We start from the raw sequence: 26,048 nt of genomic DNA on the forward strand, positions 1-26,048 counted from the left end.
GAGGTATATAAATTATATCTTTAAGCACTCCTATGATCATCTGAATGTGACATTGATATCCTTTCATTTGTTGGTGATTAGTTATGTCTTTTGATTGCGTGAGTATACAACAACACATTTTCGAGTATGTTGTTCACATGAAAATACTTATCACAATCAGTGTATATTTTTAATATGAAAACTAACATATAAGAATGTATGCATACAACTTATAATGAACTCAAATCAAAATCCTATCATCCCACAGTGTTACATCCTTTAGGAACATTCTATAATCTTCGAATTCAAGTAACGACAATAACGATGAACTTATGAACGAAAGTATTTGTTAGTTGTAGGGTATATGTTAAGATTAGCCCTAAAACAGCTTAAAAGTGCCTTATATAATATTTGTATTGTTGGTTGTTGGTTCCAAGATTTATATTGTCTATTGTTCTCGATATCCTTTAATTTCGAAGCTCTCTAGCAATCCAAATTTATCCCACATGTTTTTTGTGATATTATTATATTATGCGACCTTACATTATGTCCAATTTATACATCTGGTTCACGCTAACGAGACTACCGACTCACGATCTTATTTATGTCTAGTTATAGACATGAATGGGAATAGTTTTATATATGCTCATATTCTATCTTTGGTTTCTAAACAACAAATATATCACTATATATAGCATTTGTTACATATATTTTGCATTATATTTCATTTAGTGAAATTGAGAAGCCAGCAACTAGTTTAAAAATATTACAAAATAAGAAAAAAATAACATATCAATTGATATGAAATTTTCAATACGCCAACACATGTGATCTGGTGACCTGAAATCAACTTAAAAAGTTTGTAGTAAGTTAAACACACTTTCCCTAGTGGATTGTCTACAACAACATTGCCGCAACATTTATCTGAAATGCCAATTACAATTTTAGGGTATTTGAATGTTTTGAATAAGATGTTGAAGACCGGATAGAATTGGTGGCTTGCCATTTTTTTAATTTATATCTTATTTAATTAGTGGTTGAAGGCTTGTGTCGTCACGTTCCACTATTCTACAATATATATATATATATATATATATATATATATATATATATATATATATATATATATATATATATAAACATTTTTTTATCATTCGTTCTTCGTTATTTTTCTCTAGTTAAAGAGTTGTCTTCCATTTGATTTGGGGTTTCTCCGTATATCAGTTAGGATGTCTTTATGAGTGCAATGTGAATTTCTAGAGAAATTTTCTTATTCTAAGTTCTTTGATTTAAATAAAAAGAGTTTATCCTATTTTACGAGATTGGATATGTTGTCGTCCAAGGCAACCATGGATTCCTTGAGGGAGATATCGTGTCATTTGGAAGGCATTGTGGGACGGAGATAATGATGAACATTCTACAATCTTCAAATTCAAGTAACGACAATAATGATGAACTTGTGAATGGAAGTATTTGTTAGTTGCAGAGTATATGTTAGTTGTAAATGAAACGACCAAGATCAGCCTTAAAACAACTTAGAAGTGCCTTATATAATATTTGTATTGTTTGTTGTTGGTTCCAAGATTTATCTTGTCTATTGTTTTCGATATCCTTTAATTTCGAAGCTCTCCAGCAATGCAAATTTATCCCACATGTTGTTTGTGATATTATTTTATTATGCGACCTTACTTTATGTCCAATCTATACATCGGGTTCGCGTTAACGAGATTACCAACTCACGATCTTATTTATGTCTAGTTATATACATGAATGGGAATAGTTTTATATATGCTCATATTCTATCTTTGGTTTCTAAACAACAAATGTATCACTATATATAGCATTCATTACATATTTTGCATTATATTTCATTTAGTGATATTGAGAAGCCAGCAACTAGTTTAAAAAATATTCCAAAATAAGAAAAAATAACATATCAATTGATATGAAATTTTCAATATGCCATTTTCAATATGCCAACACAGGTGATTTGGTGACCTGAAATCAACTTAAAAAGTTTGTAGTAAGTTAAACACCTTTTCTCTAGTGGATTATCTACAACAACATTGCCGCAACATTTATCTGAAATGCCAATTACAATTTAAGGGTATTTGAATGTTATCTGAAATGCAAATTACAATTTTAGGGTATTTGAATGTTTTGAATAAGATGTTGAAGACCGGATAGAATTGGTGGCTTGCCATTTTCTTAATTTATATATTATTTAATTAGTGGTTGAAGGCTTTTGTGTCGTCACGTTCCACTATTCTACAATATATATATATATATATATATATATATATATATATATATATATATATATATATATATATATAAACGTTTTTTTATCATTTGTTCTTCGTTATTTTTCTCTAGTTAAAGAGTTGTCTTCCATTTGATTTGGGGTTTCTCTGTATATCAATTAGGATGTCTTTATGAGTGCAATGTGAATTTCTAGAGAAATTTTATTATTCTAAGTTCTTTGATTTAAATAAAAAGAGTTTATCCTATTTTACGAGATTGAATATGTTGTCGTCCAAGGCTACCATGGATTCCTTGAGGGAGATATCGTGTCATTTGGAAGGCATTGTGGGACGGAGATAATGATGAACATTCTACAATCTTCGAATTCAAGTAACGACAATAATGATGAACTTGTGAACGGAAGTATTTGTTATTTGCAGAGTATATGTTAGTTATAGATGAAACGACCAAGATCAGCCTTAAAACAACTTAGAAGTGCCTTATATAATATTTGTATTGTTTGTTGTTGGTTCCAAGATTTATCTTGTTTATTGTTTTCGATATCCCTTAATTTCGCAGCTCTCTAGCAATGCAAATTTATCCCACATGTTGTTTGTGATATTATTTTATTATGCGACCTTACTTTATGTCCGATCTATACATCGGGTTCGCGTTAACGAGATTACCAACTCACGATCTTATTTATGTCTAGTTATATACATGAATGGGAATAGTTTTATATATGCTCATATTCTATCTTTGGTTTCTAAACAACAAATGTATCACTATATATAGCATTCATTACATATATTTTGCATTATATTTCATTTAGTGATATTGAGAAGCCATCAACTAGTTTAAAAAATATTCCAAAATAAGAAAAAATAACATATCAATTGATATGATTTTCAATACACCAACACAGGAGATTTGGTGAGCTGAAATCAACTTAAAAAGTTTGTAGTAAGTTAAACACCCTTTCTCTAGTGGATTACCAACAACAACATTGCCGCAACATTTATCTGAAATTCCAATTACAATTTTAGGGTATTTGAATATTATCTGAAATGCCAATTACAATTTTATGGTATTTGAATGTTTTGAATAAGATATTGAAGACCGGATAGAATTGGTGGCTTGCCATTATTTTAATTTATATCTTATTTAATTAGTGGTTGAAGGCTTTTGTGTCGTCACGTTCCACTATTCTACTATATATATATATATATATATATATATATATATATATATATATATATATATATATATATATATATATATATATATATATATAAACGTTTTTTTATCATTCGTTCTTCGTTATTTTTCTCTAGTTAAAGAGTTGTCTTCCATTTGATTTGGGGTTTCTCCGTATATCAATTAGGATGTCTTTATGAGTGCAATGTGAATTTCTAGAGAAATTTTCTTATTCTAAGTTCTTTGATTTAAATAAAAAGAGTTTATCCTATTTTACGAGATTGGATATGTTGTCGTCCAAGGCTACCATGGATTCCTTGAGGGAGATATCGTGTCATTTGGAAGGCATTGTGGGACGGAGATAATGATGAACATTCTACAATCTTCGAATTCAAGTAACGACAATAATGATGAACTTGTGAACGAAAGTATTTGTTATTTGCAGAGTATATGTTAGCTATAGATGAAACGATCAAGATCAGCCTTTAAAACAACTTAGAAGTGCCTTATATAATATTTGTATTGTTTTTTGTTGGTTCCAAGATTTATCTTGTTTATTGTTTTCGATATCCTTTAATTTCGTAACTCTCTAGCAATGCAAATTTATCCCGCATGTTGTTTGTGATATTATTTTATTATGCGACCTTACTTTATGTCCAATCTATACATCGGGTTCACGTTAACGAGATTACCAACTCATGATCTTATTTATGTCTAGTTATATACATGAATGGGAATAGTTTTATATATGCTCATATTCTATCTTTGGTTTCTAAACAACAAATGTATCACTATATATAGCATTGATTACATATATTTTGCATTATATTTCATTTAGTGATATTGAGAAGCCAGGAACTAGTTTAAAAAATAAGAAAAAATAAGAAAAAATAACATATCAATTGATATGAAATTTTCAATACGCCAACACATGTGATCTAGTGACTTGAAAATCAACTTAAAAAGTTTGTAGTAAGTTAAACACACTTTCTCTAGTGGATTATCTACAACAACATTGCCGCAACATTTATCTGAAATGCCAATTACAATTTTAGGGTATTTGAATGTTATCTGAAATGCAAATTACAATTTTATGGTATTTAAATGTTTTGAATAAGATGTTGAAGACTTGGATAGAATTGGTGGCTTGCCATTTTTTAATTTATATCTTATTTAATTAGTGGTTGAAGGTTTGTGTCGTCACGTTCCACTATTCTACAATATATATATATATATATATATATATATATATAAACATTTTTTTATCATTCGTTCTTCATTATTTTTCTCTAGTTAAAGAGTTGTCTTCCATTTGATTTGGGGTTTCTCCGTATATAAATTACGATGTCTTTATAAGTGCAATGTGAATTTCTAGAGAAATTTTCTTATTCTAAGTTCTTTGACTTAAATAAAAAGGGTTTATCCTATTTTACGAGATTGGATATGTTGTTGTCCAAGGCTACCATGGATTCCTTGAGGGAGATATCGTGTTATTTGGAAGGCATTGTAGGACGGAGAGAGTGTCGATTAAAGCATCAATTATAATATCTTGATATTGAGGTATTTCCATTTTTAACCCTCAGTATGAGAATTAATTGCATTTTAGCCGTTGATGTGCGAATTGTGGCAAATTGGACCAAAATGGCACATTTGCAATTTTGGGACATCACCATGTACGATGGGTGTAACCCCAGGTACGCGTACCTAGGCGTACGTGTCGAAATACCAAACCCTAATATGGGTTATAGTGGACCGTCTGACCAAGAGCGCCCACTTTATAGTCATTCGAGAATGCTCTTCGGTCAAGAAATTGGCCGATTTATATGTGCTTGAGATTGTTGTTCGGCATGGTATTCCAGTCTCTATTGCATATGATCGAGATTTTCGGTTCACCTCTCGTTTCTAGCAGAAGTTCCATGAGGAACTAGGTACAAGGTTGCATCTTAGCACTGCTTATCATCCGCAAACTAACGGTCAGAATGAGAGGGCCATTTAGACACTTGAGGACATGTTGAGATCTTGTGTCATAGATTTCGGTGGGAGTTGGGACTCCTACCTTTCCCTAGCTGAGTATTCTTACAACAACAGTTATCACTCTTGTATTGGTTCATCGCCATTTAAGTTTGTCTATAGGGGGAAGTGTCATACCCCAGTATGTTGGGAAGAGGTTGGTCACAAATTCATGGGAAGGACTGAGGTAGTCCTTCAAACGACAAAGCTTAGTCAGCAGATTAGATAGAGAATATTGATAGTTAAGAGTCGGCAGAAGAGTTATGTCGAGAATCGTCGATATGTGATGGAGTTCCAGGTTTATGGAATGGTTTTGTTGAAGGTATCATCCTGGTGTTGGATTAGTGTCTAAGGCTGTAACTATATTTGGTAAGTACTTGACCCAGTTATGCATGGTCCTTTTGGGTTGCCTTCACCATAGCAATTGGACAGGGTGATTTATAAAGAGAGAAGAGATATTATTATATTAATATGTTATGAGAATAATATGTTAATAGGAATAATAATATTATTTGATTAACGTAAGTCATAAATTAATTAGGAATTAATTTGGTGACTTAAAGAGGTTAATTGAATACAGGGGCATAAACTGTCAAATGTGTGATAGTTGTATTTTTGGGCTATGAATCCTTATGGATATTAGGGTGGCCGAATTTTAGGGTTGGGTATCTTAGAATTCGTCCAAGCCTCATATGTAGAAGGATCTTTGGATTGCTTAGGGCCTAAGTTATTCAAATAGGGTTAAGGGTGTAACCCTAGTAGCTCATAGTATAAATAGACCCCATGTGTGAGGGAAATCGGCCACTCTTGCAAGATAGAAACCCTAGAGCCGATTTCCTCACCTCTCCTCTCTCTCCAAATCATCCTCTTGCTAGTTGGTGTTTGTAAGCCATTAGAGGAGTGATAATTGTGACTTTAAGCTCCAAGAACAAGAAGATTCAAGCAAGCAACTTAAGGTATTCTTCTAGATCCGATTTCATATGTTGTGATTCAATTGTTTACACTAGATCTAGAATTGTAAAGCCTTGGATACATTGCATGTTCAATTAGAGAAACCTAGATCCAAGCATTAGGGTTTGCATGTGCACATAGGAAAGTTCTTATGGCTCAAACCCATCAGTGGTATCAGAGCCAGGTTGATTTCTATTGAATTAATGCTTCGGTTGATTGTTTATTGCTTAAAAAAATTGTTTTTTTATGTGCCTCTGACTGATGAACTCGGTTCTATTGTGGACTCGGCGAGTAGCTCCAACTCGGCGAGTTCATAGTGGAACTCGGCGAGTTCTAGCGTCAGTTAGAGCTGATTTCGAGATTTCTTGTTGTTTTGCTTGAGGATACTTGCCTTAATTGATTTGGGTGATTAATATCCGCACTTTATCATATATTTGAGTATATCCTTCACCAAACAAAAGATAATTACCATTTGATTGAATAATAATTTCCTTATATGATAATAATTGATTATTTGAATTAAATTGGTAAATTGTCCTGCAAGTAATATTGACTAGGTCAAATTAGATAATCATTAAATTAATTAGTTGATTTATATTATTTTCTATTTCATCCTTTGTGTTTTGAAAAGTTCAAACTCTTGTCCTCTAGTTTTGAAATTTAAGTTTTGTGATTAAAAGTTTAATTTGAATAATTTAAATTTCAAACCCTAGAATTTTTACAAGTTTAAAATTCAACCCTAAACTATTATATTATTACAAGCTATATATATATATATATATATATATATATATATATATATATATATATATATGTGATTTAAAAATGCTAGTCTTACCGTTAGTAGACCTCATTCACGAAGCCGGTCTATAAGATGGGTATAAGGTTGTTGCCTATAAAATGACGCTTAATGGGTGTACACTCACACCCACCACTTGCTTGACTGGTGGAGGGTCGTTAGCCGAACGGGTAGGATATGGCAATCCTCTTCTCATTAATAAGTATAATGAGTCTACATAAAGTAACTAAATGTTTTTACAAAATTCCCAATCTTAGTTACTTTAGGCAAAGTGAATTGATGCAATACCATGGAATTACACTTTGTGCCCTTGCTAAGAAGTTAGTGGAGCGTGCGTGGTTAACCAACACACTAATTGGTTATAAGAAAAGGTGGCAAAGGGTGACTCATTGTTTGTCATAATTCGATGGAGCGTGTGTGGTTAAGCGGCACATCGAATAGGTGACTGTAACAATGAGGGCACCATGTATATTTGCATGGTTATTCACACCCGCTTTGTGATCCTCGCATCCCAGTCACAAACTATAGGGGCATATCGAGATTAAAACATGCCATTGAAAAGTTCAATGAATCTCAAATGAATCTAGGAGTTTTTCAATACATTTAAAACTAAATTTTTGTTTTGTTTTTCATGGTGGAAAATTAGTGAATCGTCATTCACTTACCTTCAAATTATTTGTGTGTTAGATTACGACATCCCTTTTCTAATATGTAAATAATGTTGTTGGATCCTAGCCCTAATTTCTCATCTTGGGTGTTTAATTAGGGATTCATTTCTAATCAAACTTTGTTCTTTTTCTATTTCAGATGTCGAACTCAAAAAACAACAATGCTTCCAGCTCGAACTCCTCCGACTAGTTCTCACTCATGAATTTGTGTGGAAGAGTGATATTCGATGGGTCCAATTTCAATGATTGGATCCGCAACATCCGAATGGTCACTCGTTACGAGGACAAAGAGTATGTTCTTGATAAAGATCTGAAGGAGGTGAACATCAACACTGCTACTCCCGAAGAGATCGCTGCCTTTGAGGCCCATGAGCGTGATGCTACGAAAGTCCATTGCATCATGCTAGTGACCATGACTACTGAACTTCAAAAGTCCTATGAAGACTACTATCCCCATGAGATGCATCAAGACTTGATGGACCATTACCATCAAAGTGCGAGGCAAGAGAGGTATGAAATCATCACTTCGATGATCACTGCCAGAATGGGCAGTGGAGAGTCCCTTATCTAAGTGGGAGACTGTTGGATTAGTGTCTAAGGCTGTAACTATATTTGGTAAGTACTTGACCCGGTTATGCATGGTCCTTTTGGGTTGCCTTCACCATAGCAATTGGACAGGGTGATTTATAAAGAGAGAAGAGATATTATTATATTAATATGTTATGAGAATAATATGTTAATAGGAATAATAATATTATTTGATTAATGTAAGTCATAAATTAATTAGGAATTAATTTGGTGACTTAAAGAGGTTAATTGAATACAGGGGCATAAACTGTCAAATGTGTGATAGTTGTATTTTTGGGCTATGAATCCTTATGGATATTAGGGTGGCCAAATTTTAGGGTTGGGTATTTTAGAATTCGTCCAAGCCTCATATCTAGAAGAATCATTGGATTGCTTCGGGCCTAAGTTATTCAATTAGGGTTAAGGGTGTAACCCTAGTAGCTCATAGTATAAATAGACCCCATGTGTGAGGGAAATCGGCCACTCTTGCAAGATAGAAACCCTAGAGCCGATTTCCTCACCTCTCCTCTCTCTCCAAATCATCCTCTTGCTAGTTGGTGTTTGTAAGCCATTAGAGGAGTGACAATTGTGACTCTAAGCTCTAAGAACAAGAAGATTCAAGCAAGCAACTTAAGGTATTCTTCTAGATCCGATTTCATATGTTGTGATTCAATTGTTTACACTAGATCTAGAATTGTAAAGCCTTGGATAAATTGCATGTTCAATTATAGAAACCTAGATCCAAGCATTAGGGTTTGCATGTGCACATAGGAAAGTTCTTATGGCTCAAACCCATCACTTGGAAGGGTGAAATACTGTAACGCCTGTGTTTCTGGGCTTGTCATTAATGTTGGTATAATAGTCTAGGTTAACCTTTGTAACCCGTTTTGAAATAATAAGATTGTATTATTTGAGTATTATATGATTTGTGCTTAATTGCTTAATTATGTGGTTTGATTAATTAAGAATAAAAATAAGCATCAAAATTTAAGTGTAAAATAAACTTGATATCTTTAGATAATGTTGTAGTAGTTGAAACAAGGTTTCCGAAGATATAAAGAATGCCGAAATCCGAGTTATAATGAGGAAGTTATGACCTGTCGAAGTTTTGCGACAGAACCGGCAACGCTGAATAGCGTAAAAAGTGAAATTTACGTTAAAGCGATATTTAGCCTTAGTGATCTAAACAAGAATCGAAGATCTCGTTGTTAGTATCAAAGCGATAAAAAGTTAGGCGAGAACGGACGTCAAACGAAGAAGTTATGAATTTATAACGAAAGTTTTTGTCCCGGCCTATTAAAAATAAATAATAAAAATAAATTCAAAATTAGCCGACGGAGTCTAAACAAAAGTTGTAGAGCGTAGTCTCACCTTTCCGTGGATATAAAGAATGTCGAAAACGGAGTTCGTATGAAGAAGATCTGAATTTCCGAAGTTTATTAATTAGTTTGTATTTATTTTTAATTGAAAATTCGGAGGCATTATCCGAAGACGAGTCACAGCTCTGATCCGAGGTACGCGCCGCGTACTCGAGTACGCCCCGCATACAGCCAAAGTGTCGACACTTCGGATGACGCATGCGATGACGCATTTTGGAGGCAGTACGCGCTGCGTACTTCAGTACGCCCCGCGTAAATGAGGCTCCTAGCCTCCTATAAATAGGATGCGAGGGCAGCTGGCCAAATTGCTAATTTCCTCTCGTTTTGTGCCAAAGCTCTGCGGTTTTACCCCCGAATCCATCCCGAAGCCCCGGTAATATTCCCGAGTCCCGAAGCGAGTCCCGAGATCCCGAAGATCCCGAGAAGTGCGGTTTCCGAGCCGAAGCTCTGCCCGCGAGAAGTTCGATTTTCGTAGAGATCTTCCAGATCTGCTGTGGATTACTACTTCTGCAAGTCGTAGTGCTGTCCGATCATCTTCTGATCAAGTGAGTGTATACTACTTTTCATAAACGCAATAATAATACAAGTATGGTTCGAGGGTATTAAGTTTATTGTCGTTTATATGTGTGAGTGTGTAGTTAATTTCTTCTAACGCATAATTATGAAGTATTTTATACGAAATACGTGTTATGTGTATAATTTTGTTGTTATGTGCGTGAATGTATATTCACTCTTTTCAATCTCATAGATCTGAATTGTTTTCTATGAAATACGTGTTATGTGGGTATGCCTCATCTGTTATGTGAAATATGTATTGGATGAAAATGCTATACAGGTTTTAAACTATGTATAAAAATATATATTTTTATCTACTAATATGTTGGGTAGAACATGGGTAGATAGTTGGTGCGTAATAAACAGATGAGAGGCCTCGATGTTGTTGTTGTTGACCTAGTTATTCAGCGGAGTATGGATAACGACCACAGACTCCTTCTAGACAGTCTCGTGGAACGCTAGCAGGTTCATAACCTGTAGGTGTTGTGAACGATGTGTTCACCGGTGTACTCTATCCCCCTCATGGTTGCCTTAGGATATCTATTGTTGAGGAAACCCCTTGGCTATAATGTCCGTCCCGATGAAAATCCTAGATTAGGTCCCTTGAGATAGATGTTGTTTTAGGGACGTAAAGTGAGGATAACGGGAATGGGTAATCGGGATAGTGATTGGTTGGTGAAATTAAATATAATTTATTTATTGTGGGTTGAAAACCCTATATGCTCACCAGGCTCCCAAGCCTGACCCACTCAGTTTTATTTGTATTACAGGAAGTGGCACAAGGGCGTAAGATGGACGAACCATCAAGTTGTTTTGTTTACAAGTCTGTATATGTATATATTTGTTGAATGACTTGTAATGTTATTGTTTATGCTTAATGGTCTGTATCGGAACATGACACCCCGAATTTTAATTATATAATGAAAACGCATCTCTTGATGAAATGCTTTGATAAATATTATTTTATCATGTTTTGTTTTGGGAACAAATTCCGCAACTCTTTCTAATCAAAAGGATTTACTCTGAATTTATTTTAAAAGCATAAATAAAAATCCGTCTTTTCTGGCCGTGGTTTTGAGGATGTCACAGTTGGTATCAGAGCATTAGTTTAAGTGAACTAGGAATTTGTAGGATTTCTAAACTTAAACTTAGGATGCTAAGTGGAGATTGCGAGGTGTGTGTCTGTTGGATTTTAGACACAAGCACTAGTTTATTTTAGGAAAGTTGCCTAAAATGCTTTTATGTGCTAAATGTTATATGTTGCCATATACGATATTATTTGTTCGGATCTACGATTTGTTGCCAACCGGATCTGAAGGTTTATGTGTTTAGGATTCTAAGCGTATATGTACGATATTAGAACTACCATGTAATCGTTTGGAGTAATAAGGTGAAATTATTCGGTGTGTAGATCAAAAATGGTGAGAACAAGGAGTGGTGTTGGAAACGCGGATGAAAACAGGAATCAACCGCCAGTGATTGAGCAAATACCTGTTGTAGCAGTAGCACCAGAACAGATCACCATGGCTGGAGTGCAAGCCATGATTCGGGCTATGTTAGCCGAACAAAGGGAGGAGATGCGACAAATGTTGCATAACAATAGGGACGAACCTATCATACCTATTGAGGAACCTGAATTGATTCCCGAGCAGTCGGAGGAAGGGAACAATAGTCGCATTTTGAGTCAAGTTGGGACTCAAGAAGAACGAAGGAACAATCCGGAAAGGAGAAACAACAATGATGGGCGAATGTACAAGAATTTCTTGGGCGCCAAACCGCCAAGTCTTTCTGGGAGCCCAAAGCCTATTGAAATAATGGATTGGATCTCCGAAATAGAGATGGTATTTGAAAGTTGCGACTGTAGCAACAAACAAAAGACTGTATTTGCAGTCAGACAACTGAAGACTAGAGTATTAAGTTGGTGGAAGTTGTTGGCAGATACTATGCCACAAGGGAAAGCCCTGAAATGTCATGGGAAGAGTTTTTGGAACAATTAAGGGTGCAATATTGTTCAGAGATAGATCTGATTGATCTTAACAATGAGTTCCAAAACTTGAAGAAGGGGAGGATGAGCGTAGACGACTACGCTATGGCATTCACTGAGAAAATGAAATTATTTCCGTACCTAGTGCCAACGGAACTCTCCAAGATTGAGAGGTTTTCTAATGGACTGCCTGGCGACTTTGGCCCGACAGTCAAGATGGCAACTACTCTGAAAACGGTTGTACGTGCAGCTAAGAATGTGGAGGCCCAGCAGAAAGAGAAGGGTCTGGAAAGGGTAGAAGCTGGCGAAAAGAGGAAGTTCGATGGAACTTCAGGGTCCAATAAGAAAAACAAGTTCTCGAAGTCTGGTTCGAGGGGAAGTGGGGGCGAAGCGAAATGGTGCGACAAATGTAAGAAGAAGCATCATGGAAAGTGTGAGGTAGTGACCACATGCTACAAGTGTGGAAAGCCAGGTCACTATGCCAATGAATGTACCCTCACTAAGAAAGTTTGTTATGGTTGTGGTGAGGAGGGACACATGTCGAGGGACTGCCCAAAGAAGAAGGAGGCAGCTAGACCCAACATTCCGCCAAAGCCAAAGGCGAGAGCATTCCAGATGACACTGGAAGCTGCTAAAGATGAAGCTGATGTCGCTTTAGGTACCTTTCTCGTAAACAAATTGCCTGCCCAAATTTTATTTGATTCTGGAGCCAACTACTCCTTTATATCGCATGAATTTGGTAGAAAACTAGCCTTGCCTGTTGATAGACTAGATAATGCTTTATTAGTCGAAGTTGCTAGTGGCAAGTTTGTACCTGTTAGCCATCGTATGAAAAACATCTTAATCGACCTTAATGGGAATAAGTTCCACGAGGAATTATTGCCTATCGAACTTAATGGTTTCGACATCGTGTTGGGAATGGATTGGCTTAGTGCCAATGATGCCGAGATATTATGCAAGAAGAAGATAGTGAAGGTAAACCCACCATGGAAGGAATCATTTATGGTGTATGGGGACAAACACCGAGTGAATTCTGGAATCATTTCCCTAATGAAAGCCAGAAAATGTTTGACCAAAGGATGTACATCATATTTAGCATTCGTGATTGATGCTAAGAAGGAAAAGAAGGTGATGCAGAGTATTCCAGTGGTGTGTGATTATCCGGAAGTATTTCCCGAAGATCTTCCTGGATTACCACCTGATAGACAAGTAGAGTTCAGAATAGACTTGTTACAAGGAACCACGCCAATAGCAAAAGCACCTTATCGATTAGCACCGACGGAGATGAAGGAGCTGATGATGCAACTTCAGGAATTGTTGGACAAAGGTTTCATTAGACCTAGTTCATCACCCTGGGGAGCTCCAGTGTTATTCGTGAAGAAGAAAGATGGAAGTATGAGAATGTGCATTGATTACAGAGAGCTGAACAAGGCAACAATAAAGAATAGATATCCGTTGCCGAGGATTGATTACCTATTTGATCAGCTACAAGGTTCAAGTTATTTCTCAAAGATCGACTTGAGGTCAGGATATCATCAGCTAAAAGTGAGAGAGCAGGATATAGAGAAGACTGCGTTCAGAACTAGATATGGACACTACGAGTTCTTGGTTATGTCGTTTGGACTAACCAATGCTCCGGTAGCATTCATGGATTTAATGAATAGGGTTTGCAATTTGTTCCTTGATAAATCTGTGATAGTGTTCATAGACGACATTCTGATTTACTCGAAAGGCCAGGAGGAGCATGGCAGACACTTGCGAGAAGTGTTAGAAGTCTTGAAGAAGGAGAAGCTGTATGCTAAGTTCTCCAAATGTGATTTTTGGATTCGTGAAGTCCAATTCTTGGGTCACGTGGTCAACCAAGAAGGGATAATGGTTGATCCAGCGAAGATCGAAGCTGTGATGAAGTGGGAACAACCGAAAAGTCCCACGGAGATCCGAAGCTTTTTGGGATTAGCCGGATATTACCAAAGGTTTATCCAAGGCTTTTCTTTGATTGCTACTCCATTGACAACTTTGAACCACAAAGGAGCTACTTATGCTTGGAGTGATAGGCATAAAGAAGCATTCGAGAAGCTAAAGAAGAAGCTATGCGAGGCACCGATACTTTCTCTACCCGATGGAGTCGAAGACTTCGCTGTTTATAGCGATGCGTATGGGGTTGGATTGGGTTGTGTTTTGACCCAAAGAGAAAAGGTGATAGCATATGCGTCTCGACAGCTGAAAGAGCATGAAAAGAACTACCCGACTCATGATTTGGAGTTGGCAGCGGTAGTTTTCGCTCTGAAGATATGGAGGCATTACCTCTATGGCACTAAGTGCAAACTTTTCACTGATCATAAGAGTCTCCAATATCTCTTTAATCAGAAGGAATTGAATATGAGGCAATGATGCTGGCTGGAATTACTCAAGGACTACGACTGCGAGATACTTTACCACCCCGGTAAGGCTAATGTTGTTGCTGATGCTCTCAGTCGGAAAGTCAATCTTGAAAGGAAAAGGCCAAGAGCGTTGAGAATTGAAGTTGTCTCGACCATTGTGGAAAGTATAAAGAAAGCTCAATAGGAAGCTTCTGAGAAAAATGACCGAAAGGAGGAACGTTTGGGTAAAACGTTGGTGTTTGGTGTAAATAGTCATGGACTGAAGGTGTTCCAAGATCGGATTTGGATACCTAAGACAGGAGGAATTAGAGATCTTCTGATGGAAGAAGCTCACAAGACCATGTATTCGATTCATCCCGGTAGCACTAAAATGTATAGGGACCTGAAAACCTACTACTGGTGGCCGACGATGAAGCTTGATGTTGCAAAGTATGTGGCCGAGTGTGTGACTTGTGCGAGAATCAAGACACAACATCAGAAACCGTATGGGAGTTTAGAACCTTTACCTGTGCCTATGGGTAAGTGGGAAGACATTGCTATGGATTTTGTCACTAAACTACCCAGAACAAAGAATGGTCACGACATGATTTGGGTGGTCGTTGATCGATTCACTAAGAGTGCGCATTTCATAGCAGCCAGGGAGAAATGGTCTATGGAAAAGCTTGCGAATTCTTATGTGAAGGAAATTATGAGACTTCACGGTGTTCCGCTAACAATTGTCTCGGATCATGATAGTTGTTTCACCTCAAGGTTTTGGAAAAGTCTACAAGAGGAAGTGGGTACCAAGTTATGTTTAAGTACAGCTTACCATCCGCAGACTGATGGTCAGAGTGAAAGAACGATACAAACACTTGAAGATATGCTGAGAGCATGTACCTTGGAATTCCTAGGTAATTGGGATGAACATTTACCGTTGGTAGAATTTTCCTATAACAATAGTTTTCACTCGAGCATTAAGATGGCATCTTACCAAGCTTTGTATGGACAAAAGTGTCGTACGCCGTCTTGTTGGCTTGAGGCTGGGGAAAAGCAGTTTATGGGACCGGAGATGGTTCATCAAACTGCTGAAAAGTTGAAAATAATTAGGGAAAGAATGTTAGCAGCTCAGGATCGTCAAAAGAGCTATGCTGACAAAAAGCGAAGACCGATGACTTTTGAGGTTGGAGATTCGGTTTTGCTTAAAGTCTCGTCGTGGAAGGGACTTATAAGATTTGGTAAAAGGGGAAAGTTGAGTCCAAGGTTTATTGGACCGTTTAAAGTTCTTCAGAAGATTGGGAACCAAGCTTACAAGCTCGAACTACCAGAAGAACTGAATGGAATTCATAACACTTTTCATGTGTGTTATTTACGAAAGTTCACGGGGGAAGTTCCCGACATGATTCCACTTTCGGAGTTGAGAATCGATGAGAACAAAAGGTTGATTGAAGAACCAGAGGCAATTCTTGACCGAAAGACTAAGAAGTTGCGGCGCAAGATGGTCGAGTTAGTGCTTGTCCGATGGAAACACACGAATGAGCCGAATCTCACCTGGGAGACGGAGAGTGACATGATGGGTCGCTATCCGCATTTGTTTGTTGATGTGTGATTCCGAGGACGGAATCATTCTAAGGTGGGGAGAATTGTAACGCCTGTGTTTCTGGGCTTGTCATTAATGTTGGTATAATAGTCTAGGTTAACCTTTGTAACCCGTTTTGAAATAATAAGATTGTATTATTGAGTATTATGTGATTTGTGCTTAATTGCTTAATTATGTGGTTTGATTAATTAAGAATAAAAATAAGCGTCAAAATTTAAGTGTAAAATAAACTTGATATCTTTAGATAATGTTGTAGTAGTTGAAACAAGGTTTCCGAAGATATAAAGAATGCCGGAATCCGAGTTATAACGAGGAAGTTATGACCTATCGAAGTTTTGCGACAGGACCGGCAACGCTGAATAGCGTAAAAAGTGAAATTTATGTAAAAGTGATATTTAGCCTTAGTGATCTAAACGAGAATCGAAGATCTTGTTGTTAGTATCAAAGCGATAAAAAGTTAGGCGAGAACGGACGTCAAACGAAGAAGTTATGAATTTATAACGAAAGTTTCTGTCCCAGCCTATTAAAAATAAATAATAAAAATAAAGTCCCAATTAGCCGACGGAGTCTAAAAGAAAGTTGTAGAGCGTAGTCTCACCTTTCTGTGGATATAAAGAACGTCGAAAACGGAGTTCGTATGAAGAAGATATGAATTTCCGAAGTTTATTAATTAATTTGTATTTATTTTTAATTGAAAATTCGGAGGCATTATCCGAAGACGAGTCACAGCTCTGATCCGAGGTACACGCCGCGTACTCGAGTACGCCCCGCGTACAGCCAAAGTGTCGACACTTCGGATGACGCATGCGATGACGCATTTTGGAGGCAGTACGCGCTGCGTACTTCAGTACGCCCCGCGTAAATCAGGCTCCCAGCCTCCTATAAATAGGATGCGAGGGCAGCCGGCCAAATTGCTAATTTCCTCTCGTTTTTGTGCCAAAGCTCTGTGGTTTTACCCCCGAATCCATCCCGAAGCCCCGGTAATATTCCCGAGTCCCGAAGCGAGTCCCGAGATCCCGAAGATCCCGAGAAGTGCGGTTTCCGAGCCGAAGCTTTGCCCGCGAGAAGTTCGATTTTCGTAGAGTTCTTCCAGATCTGCTGTGGATTACTACTTCTGCAAGTCGTAGTGCTGTCCGATCATCTTCTGATCAAGTGAGTGTATACTACTTTTCATAAACGCAATAATAATACAAGTATGGTTCGAGGGTATTAAGTTTATTGTCGTTTATACGTGTGAGTGTGTAGTTAATTTCTTCTAACGCATAATTATGAAGTATTTTATACGAAATACGTGTTATGTGTATAATTTTGTTGTTATGTGCGTGAATGTATATTCACTCTTTTCAATCTCATAGATCTGAATTGTTTTCTATGAAATACGTGTTTTGTGGGTATGCCTCATCTGTTATGTGAAATATGTATTGGATGAAAATGCTATACAGGTTTTAAACTATGTATAAAAATATATATTTTTATCTACTAATATGTTGGGTAGAACATGGGTAGATAGTTGGTGCGTAATAAACAGATGAGAGGCCTCGATGTTGTTGTTGTTGACCTAGTTATTCAGCGGAGTATGGATAACGACCACAGACTCCTTCTAGACAGTCTCGTGGAACGCTAGCAGGTTCATAACCTGTAGGTGTTGTGAACGATGTGTTCACCGGTGTACTCTATCCCCCTCATGGTTGCCTTAGGATATCTATTGTTGAGGAAACCCCTTGGCTGTAATGTCCGTCCCGATGAAAATCCTAGATTAGGTCCCTTGAGATAGATGTTGTTTTAGGGACGTAAAGTGAGGATAACGGGAATGGGTAATCGGGATAGTGATTGGTTGGTGAAATTAAATATAATTTATTTATTGTGGGTTGAAAACCCTATATGCTCACCAGGCTCCCAAGCCTGACCCACTCAGTTTTATTTGTATTACAGGAAGTGGCACAAGGGCGTAAGATGGACGAACCATCAAGTTGTTTTGTTTACAAGTCTGTATATGTATATATTTGTTGAATGACTTGTAATGTTATTGTTTATGCTTAATGGTCTGTATCGGAACATGACACCCCGAATTTTAATTATATAATGAAAATGCATCTCTTGATGAAATGCTTTGATAAATATTATTTTATCATTTTTTGTTTTGGGAACAAATTCCGCAACTCTTTCTAATCAAAAGGATTTACTCTGAATTTATTTTAAAAGCATAAATAAAAATCGGTCTTTTCTGGCCGTGATTTTGGGGATGTCACAAATACGCTTAAGAAATATGGGCATGTTAGGTCCCCAGTATATTGGGCCATTTCGAGAGATTGTCTGGGTTGGAAAGGTAGCTTACATGTTGGATTTTACTGAGGAGCTCAGTCAGATCCACAACACATACCATGTTTCGCAGCTTCGAAAGTGTATGTATGATGATTTAATGGTTGTTCGTTTGGATGATGTTCGGGTTGGTGATTGCCCGGATTATGTTGAGAGACCAATGATGATCTTGGATCGGAAGATGAAGGCCTTGTGTAACCAGGCGGTGTCTTTGGTCAAGTTTCGGTGGCAGCATCAGAGGTTTCGAATGGACGTGTGGACCCGAGTCAGAGATATGGGAGCATTACCCTGAGTTTTTCACAACAACATATTTCAAGGATGAAATCTAGTTGAAGTGCGGGAGAATTGTAACATCTTGATATTGAAGTATTTCCATTTTTAACCCTAAGTAAGAGAATTAATTGCATTTTAGCCCTTGATATGAGAATTATGGCAAATTGGACCAATGGCAATTTTGTAATTTTGGGACATCACCACGTACGTCCGATGTAACCCCAGGTACACTGCATGTATGTACCAAAATCCCAAACCCTAATATTTAGAGTTTGGACCCTATTTAATCATCCTTAAGTCTCAAGTACTCTTCCTTTCATCAGCCTCCAGCCCCAACTTCGACCTTTGCAAACTCTAATTTGTTTTTGAGCATTCTTGAGCCATTTGTATGTGTTTTAGTGTTCATAAATGAAGAACAAGGAAGGATAACAACTTAAAATCTTGGAACACCCTTTGATCTAGAAGTTTTGCACCCTCCTATATCTCTAGAAGGTATAAAGTTCATACCGTGAGGCGTATTTGATTAGATCTAGCTTGTATGATGTTATTATGTGCTTTTGTCCCCAATTAATGATGTTCTTGAGTATTGCATGCACTAGACCCAAATGGATTGTCCTTCCATATGTTTTGGAATGTCTAATGTCATAAAATGCAATCTTGATTATTAGTTCCCCTTCATGCATGATTTTTAGTGTATTAATGAGTTAAGGAGTTAGGGGTTTTTTGTTGGGCACTTAATAGCCATGCAAGACCATAAAGTTGGAAACTTTATGGTTAAGGATGTTAGTTTAGGACTAGATTTAGAATTTGGAGAAAATAGCTTAAGGATTAAGCTCTTAATAAGAAGGAAAAGGGGCCAGTCGCGTTGTTGGGCATAACCCAGGTACGTTGCGCGTTCAATGGTCATCCAACGCATTTTGGTCGATGATCGTGTACGCCAAGCATACTTACTGAGTACACTAGGTGTAGTAAGTTGTGTTAACCAAGTTTGAATTTTTGACTTTTTAACCTTGACCAAGTTTGACCTAAGGGTATTTTGAGTTGTATTTGAGATTGGTCACTATTTGATGAATGGGTGACAGTTAGAGCTGATATTCGGAGTAGAGACCTATTCAACTATTTGTTCGACATGAGAGGTGAGCTTTCTTGACTTCACTTATGGGTCGAAGGCACCAAGGCTAGCCTATTGGATTTGGTATCCTGTTTTATTGTGTGATTTTATGTTGAGATATGTATTCATTGGTTATGTTCTTAGACTGTTAGATCTATAGGACTACCTGTGTTTGTTGATTATTGTTTGATATTGTATTTTTGATAAGTTATGGTTTGTTGGGTTAAGGCTGATCTGCTGGTACTGAAGGACAAGTCACCCAGGGTGGCCCAGGCATACTAAAGGCCTACGAGGCGGTCCAATAAGGCCGAATGCCATGATAATGGTCTAGATAGTTTGTAGGTCTGTGAGGTAGTCCAGTTATGCTGAAGGCTTATGCATGCATGTTGTTGTTTGTATGGCTGTGTGTGGTAATTTGGGGGAAGAAACTAAGCATTGGATTACAGTTTCATTTTTTCATTTCAGGTACTTCAAAGGATCGAGGGAAAAGCAAAGGTGTGATCGTGCACATTCCTTCAGATTTTTATGTTATTAGATTTTGGGATACTCTGATTCATGACTTATACTTTTGAAACAATGTTGTGTAAACAATTATGGTGTTTGGGTGGTTGTTATTAAAAAATTGAATTTTTTTCTCTGATTTTTGGAATGTTACAAGTCTGTATCAGAGCCCTGGTTTGAGAGAATTGGACAAACATTCATGTGAATCCATACTCAAACTAAGGAACTGTAAAATGTTTTCAAAATGGTTTTAAAAAAAATTGTTTTCAAAAGTGACCAAGGAAGGATGCGATGTATACAATCAACCGAAGTAAGAAAGTATACCCCAAGTTACCCTTATTGCTATTTGATATGACGTTTATGGTAGAGTTGTATGCTAGTGGTAGGCTAGGGATCTTCAGGAATTACATGATAGAATTTCTTGATGTATGATGCCTGATAGCCTCGAAGTGCTACTTCTATGGAATTAACATCATTACTGTAGTTGCTTAATGTATGCATCATAGTTGTACATAATTAAGATTTTATAGCCTAAGAATGTTTGGTCTAGCCTTATTTCTTGTTCCTTTTTTGGTTGTGGGCTTAGGTTAGAATCAAGTATTTAACTATCTATAGGATCCAGTTTTTATGTATGATTAGCATACACGAGTGGCTGCAGGGTTGTTGGAAGTTCCATGAATGAGTATATGTGTGAACAAACGGCCTGAGGAATGTTTAGCCACTCTTAATAGAGTGGGGATAGGATGTATGTGTATCCTATATTGTATTTATTTTGGGTGATTATGATGATCCTTGAGACAAACACAGGTAGGTGTTGAAGGTAGTATGGTTATGTACTACTAAAAGCACATGACTCGTACACGTAGTAAGGAAGTCACAACCCCCAATGGTTTAGTTTGGTCATGTGATTATAGAAATGTGTATTATGGCCTTTCTGATATCTCTTGGTTTATTTTCAGAATGGTGGAGATGAGAGGATCATGATCTGGAGCGGGTGGCTAGGGTGCGCCAGGATTGACTGATGATCATATTCAGTAGATCATCGCCACTGAGGTGGCTGCTGTTGTCCATAGGTCTATGTTGAATATGTTTTGGTATATCAAGACCACTATGATTGAGCTCTTTGATGATCAATATGATTCTCATTATGATGTTGTTGTTGTTGCAACTACTTCGGCTATTTGTACTGTGGGGATTCGAAGGGATGGATCCTTCCAGTATCGTGACTTCGACAATACAAAGCCCCTCGGAGTTTGTTGGGGTCAGGGACCCATTTGTATCGATAAGGTAGTTGTCTGATGTGGATGTTTGTTTTTAACGTGTTCTTGCCATACTGACTAGAAGGTCAAGTGTGCCCTATGAAGCATGTTAGAAATTAATTTAGAACAATCTAGATCCTATAAAAGTTGTAAAGGACATGAGATCTAAATAAGATTTTTTTGGCTCAATTAAAGTCTGAAGAGTACAAGAGAATGTTTTGAGTAAAAGTGAAATGACTCTAAGTTTGTTACCCTCTTTCTATATACTTACCCTATTTATAGGGTTCAATATACTAACAAAAAATACAAGGACTAGACATTAAGTATCGAAACTGAACTGCCTTGTAAATAGATAATGTATCAAAACCATATTGCTTTCGACACTTTATAGACTCTGACTACTTTCGATCTCTCACTATATACATTCAACCCAACATTCTCCCCCCTAGTGAGAAAAGTCAAATATTAAGCAATCATCTTCATCATCTATAAAATCTCTCTTCTAATTTCCATATACCACAAGATAATCTTCCTTATCTCTTCCTTCTCTCTTTCATCATTCTTTTTTGCTAATTGTTGATTCGAATCAATATATTATTGTAACGGAAATTTGTATATATTTCCAAATCAGAGACTTGAAACAAAAACTTTGTCAAATTCCCTCTCTTGTTCTTTCCCTGGAATACAACACCATAAAGCTGATGAATGGTTTCTCTATCTTCAAATTCATTAATATTTAACTTTTCCTTCGCCAGAGTTTTTGGTACTTTCGCAGTCTTCTTGATAGTTATGGCAAGATCAATCTCACTAATGGCTAAGTATTCATAGTAGTTATCCAGAAAAGCCTTAATATGACCAAATCCAAGAATAAAGTCATTTTTGTTTGTCTTTGGAATCTTCAACACATCCACATTGATCAATTTCCTTGTGATTGAGATAAGATCATTCAAATTCATCAGGGGAAAATCAGCAATAGTGATCTCAAACTCCACATTGTTTGGTCTTACAATAGAATAATGAAAGTTCTGAAGTAAACCCTCAAAAAAAAGTATCCCTTTCAATTTTCAGTACCTTCACAATCTTCACCAAAGACCATACATCATCTTCATTCTTTCCTAAGATTGAATGAGAGTGAATATTTAGCCTTTTGTATTCGTTTCTATCTTTAAAGTTTTCTACCAATTTGAACTGTGGGTATGTGAAAAGCATGTGATTCATAGAAAAATCGAGTTGACTGAAATCAAAAATTTCAGTCTGAAAACTCTTCTTCGGACTTTTAAGAAATTCATCATTCTTCCCAAAAAAAGCTATTTCTATTGTTACGTAATGTCGCACCCCAAAACCATGAATGGCAGAAACATTCTGGGGCGGAGGACGTCATGTACAGTATCATAATAATGAATAGTAGTAAACAAGCAACAACATCATCCATTGCATTAATAATATAATTTCATACATGTGTGTTCTGTCAAAGTTATAGACACCAAAAATATACATATCAAAATAAAAGACGAGTCTTGAACGAACTCCATCTTCTCAAAATCCTGACACCTATACTTGTCTAGTGGTGACCTGAGAATACAAGTTATTTTGAAAGCGAGTATCAGCTTAATGCTGGTGAGGTGATAAGTATATTAATGTCTGAGTTTGTATGAAAACGTTTGAAAGATGTTTCTGTAAGATGTTTTGTACAATGTTTTGTATAATGTTTGAACTCTCCTAGAAAACACTATGTTTCCTACTAACTGTAGCCTTCTACCAAGGCATCTCGTGTCCGTGTGTATGGCTCTTGTTAGAGTGTGTGTTTCCCAATTCTGACTATCATTAACCAAAAATATAGTTACTACATTACCGTGCATTGTGTGAATATTCACGAAGTGAATGTAATGGGAAAATATTATCGTACCGTAGTATTTGTAATAAGTGACTACCGTGGTACTAACTACCTTAACACAAAAGGTGTTCCATGTAACATGTGATCGACCTGTATCCTGCTACCGACTCTAGTAAAACGACGATGTAAGACGCCGTAAGAAATGACATTTGGCACCCGTAGACTTTCAAGTCCCACTGTAGCGAGCAACAAGGTGTAGGATAGTCAATCCAGTATAGATCTATACGCAAACTCATACGCTCTCCAATTAAGGAGATTCAGGATACAAGAGCGGTCGTGGCAGGAAGTTCCATGACCCACTCAATGGTTCACATAACTTCATGAATATATATATGTAATGAATGTGCTAATTGAAAGTGTAATATTTCTCTATCTAGCCTGTATATACTGAAATGTTCTGCGTGTGCTAGCTGTAATGTATGTTCTCTCTATCTAGCATGTATAGTAATGTACTGTGTGTACTAGTTGTAATGTATCTTATGTTTTTATCTAGCATGTATAGTAATGTACTGTGAGTACTACTCGAAATGACTCATGAATGAACTGACTCCTTGTATGTTTCATTATTCTAGCAATAGTATTAGTGTCCTCCTGTGCTACCCCTATGGTAACTTACTAGTGATGTAACTGGTATGTATGAACATGGAAGTATACCCTTGCTACCCAAGGGTACCGAATGAATTGAAAGGACCTTATGACTATCTATGTACACATGATATATAACTAATATTTAAATGACCTTCGGACAGATACCCGATATCCCACCAGACGACATCTCAAGCGCGAAAAGGAAATCGGGCGGGCAAGCCTTCCTAAGCCTTTTAAACATTACTTATATAACTATACGTACATAGACATGCAATTGATAATAAGTATAAAAGAGTTTAAGTACAAGTATTTGATAAGTAAAAGAGTTTGTAAAACAGTTTGAAACAATACAGTTTGAACAGTAAGAAATCACTGGTTTTGTAGTTATTAATCACATGTGAATTATGTAATAACTATAAGTATTTAACTTGTATTCCACCCTCCCATAAAGCATTTAAAAAGATTTAAATCATTGGTTAAGGGGTATGAACTCACCTGTAGTGAGTGGTACGGATGAACTGAAGATGTAGGATCGTTAGGTGACAAGTGAAGTCTTGAACACACTTTATAATCCTAGTTAACATATAATACCACATATATGTATCCAATTAGTCTTAAACTACTAATTGATAATGTTAAGACATCCTAGAACATAATAAACACTTTATATAAGTGTTATAAGCCCTAAGGATTGCATCTAAGTTGTTGTGGGACAAGGCTAGTGAGTTTAGGGTTCCAAGGGACCACATACATGAGTTTACTCTCCAATAAACCCCACACAAGGAGTTTATGATCACAAACCCTTGAGTTTACGGACGTGAACTCCTAAGTTTAATGTCATTTGGTGTTTTGAAGTTGTAAATGATCCCTAGAAGCATTCCCACTTGGTGGATTAATTCTTGGAAGGGTTTAGGGCACTTATACACTCCTTTGAGGAGTTTACGACCCCAAGGCCAATTCCTTTTGAGTTTACTGCCGTAGAAAAAGGGTGTTTTTATGCTTTCAAGTCCCATGCTCATGTAGGATAGGTTCTAGACATTTATATAAGGCTAATGAAGGCCTTAGGCACACTTTGGTACCCTTTCTTGATGTTCACAGCACAAAGACCATTTCCCTTAGATATTACGGCCGTAATCTCTCATGGGGATGGGCATTTGATGATTTAAAGTCCTTAAATTCACTAGAAGTAAATCAAGGCTATTGTCCAAGGCTTTAGGAGTGGTTAAGGCACTCTTTGGCCTTTGAGTTTGGAGTTCACGGTCCAAGAACGTCTTGGGCCGTGAACACCTAAATCTTGGTGTTATTGGATGATTTCTAGTCTTAAAAATAGTAGCATACAAGCCTAAGGTGCTTACATATCATGGGGAAAGGACTAGGCATCATTTAACCCGTATAAAAGAGTTTACTCCCCAAGGTGTTCTTGGGCGGTAAACTCTCAAATCTTGTGGTTTTGTTATGATTTCTATGTTATTAAGTACTTAATAAGCTATATAATACAACTAGAGAAAGGTACTCATGATTTGGGATGAAAACCCGAAGATCCGTGAGAGAGAAATGGCTTTTCTCTAGTTGGAAATGTAACTAATGAAATAATTTGGTTAAGAATCATATATATAGTCCTGGGATTTTTGGCAGAAAATATTTTTATACAAGAAATGAACTCTAATATCATAGAGTTCTGAAATAACAGAGTTGCACAAAACCCTAGTGCATCCACTCTCCTGATATCTCTTTAAGTGTAAACCCTTGAATTACTCAAACTTATACTAAAAAGTCTGAAAACTTACTGCAACTGTTTTGACTTCTATTGAAG

This window comes from Lactuca saligna, chromosome 4 (genome assembly GCF_052625555.1).
Source record: "Lactuca saligna cultivar CGN05327 chromosome 4, ASM5262555v1, whole genome shotgun sequence".
NCBI classification, from domain to species: Eukaryota; Viridiplantae; Streptophyta; class Magnoliopsida; order Asterales; family Asteraceae; genus Lactuca; species Lactuca saligna.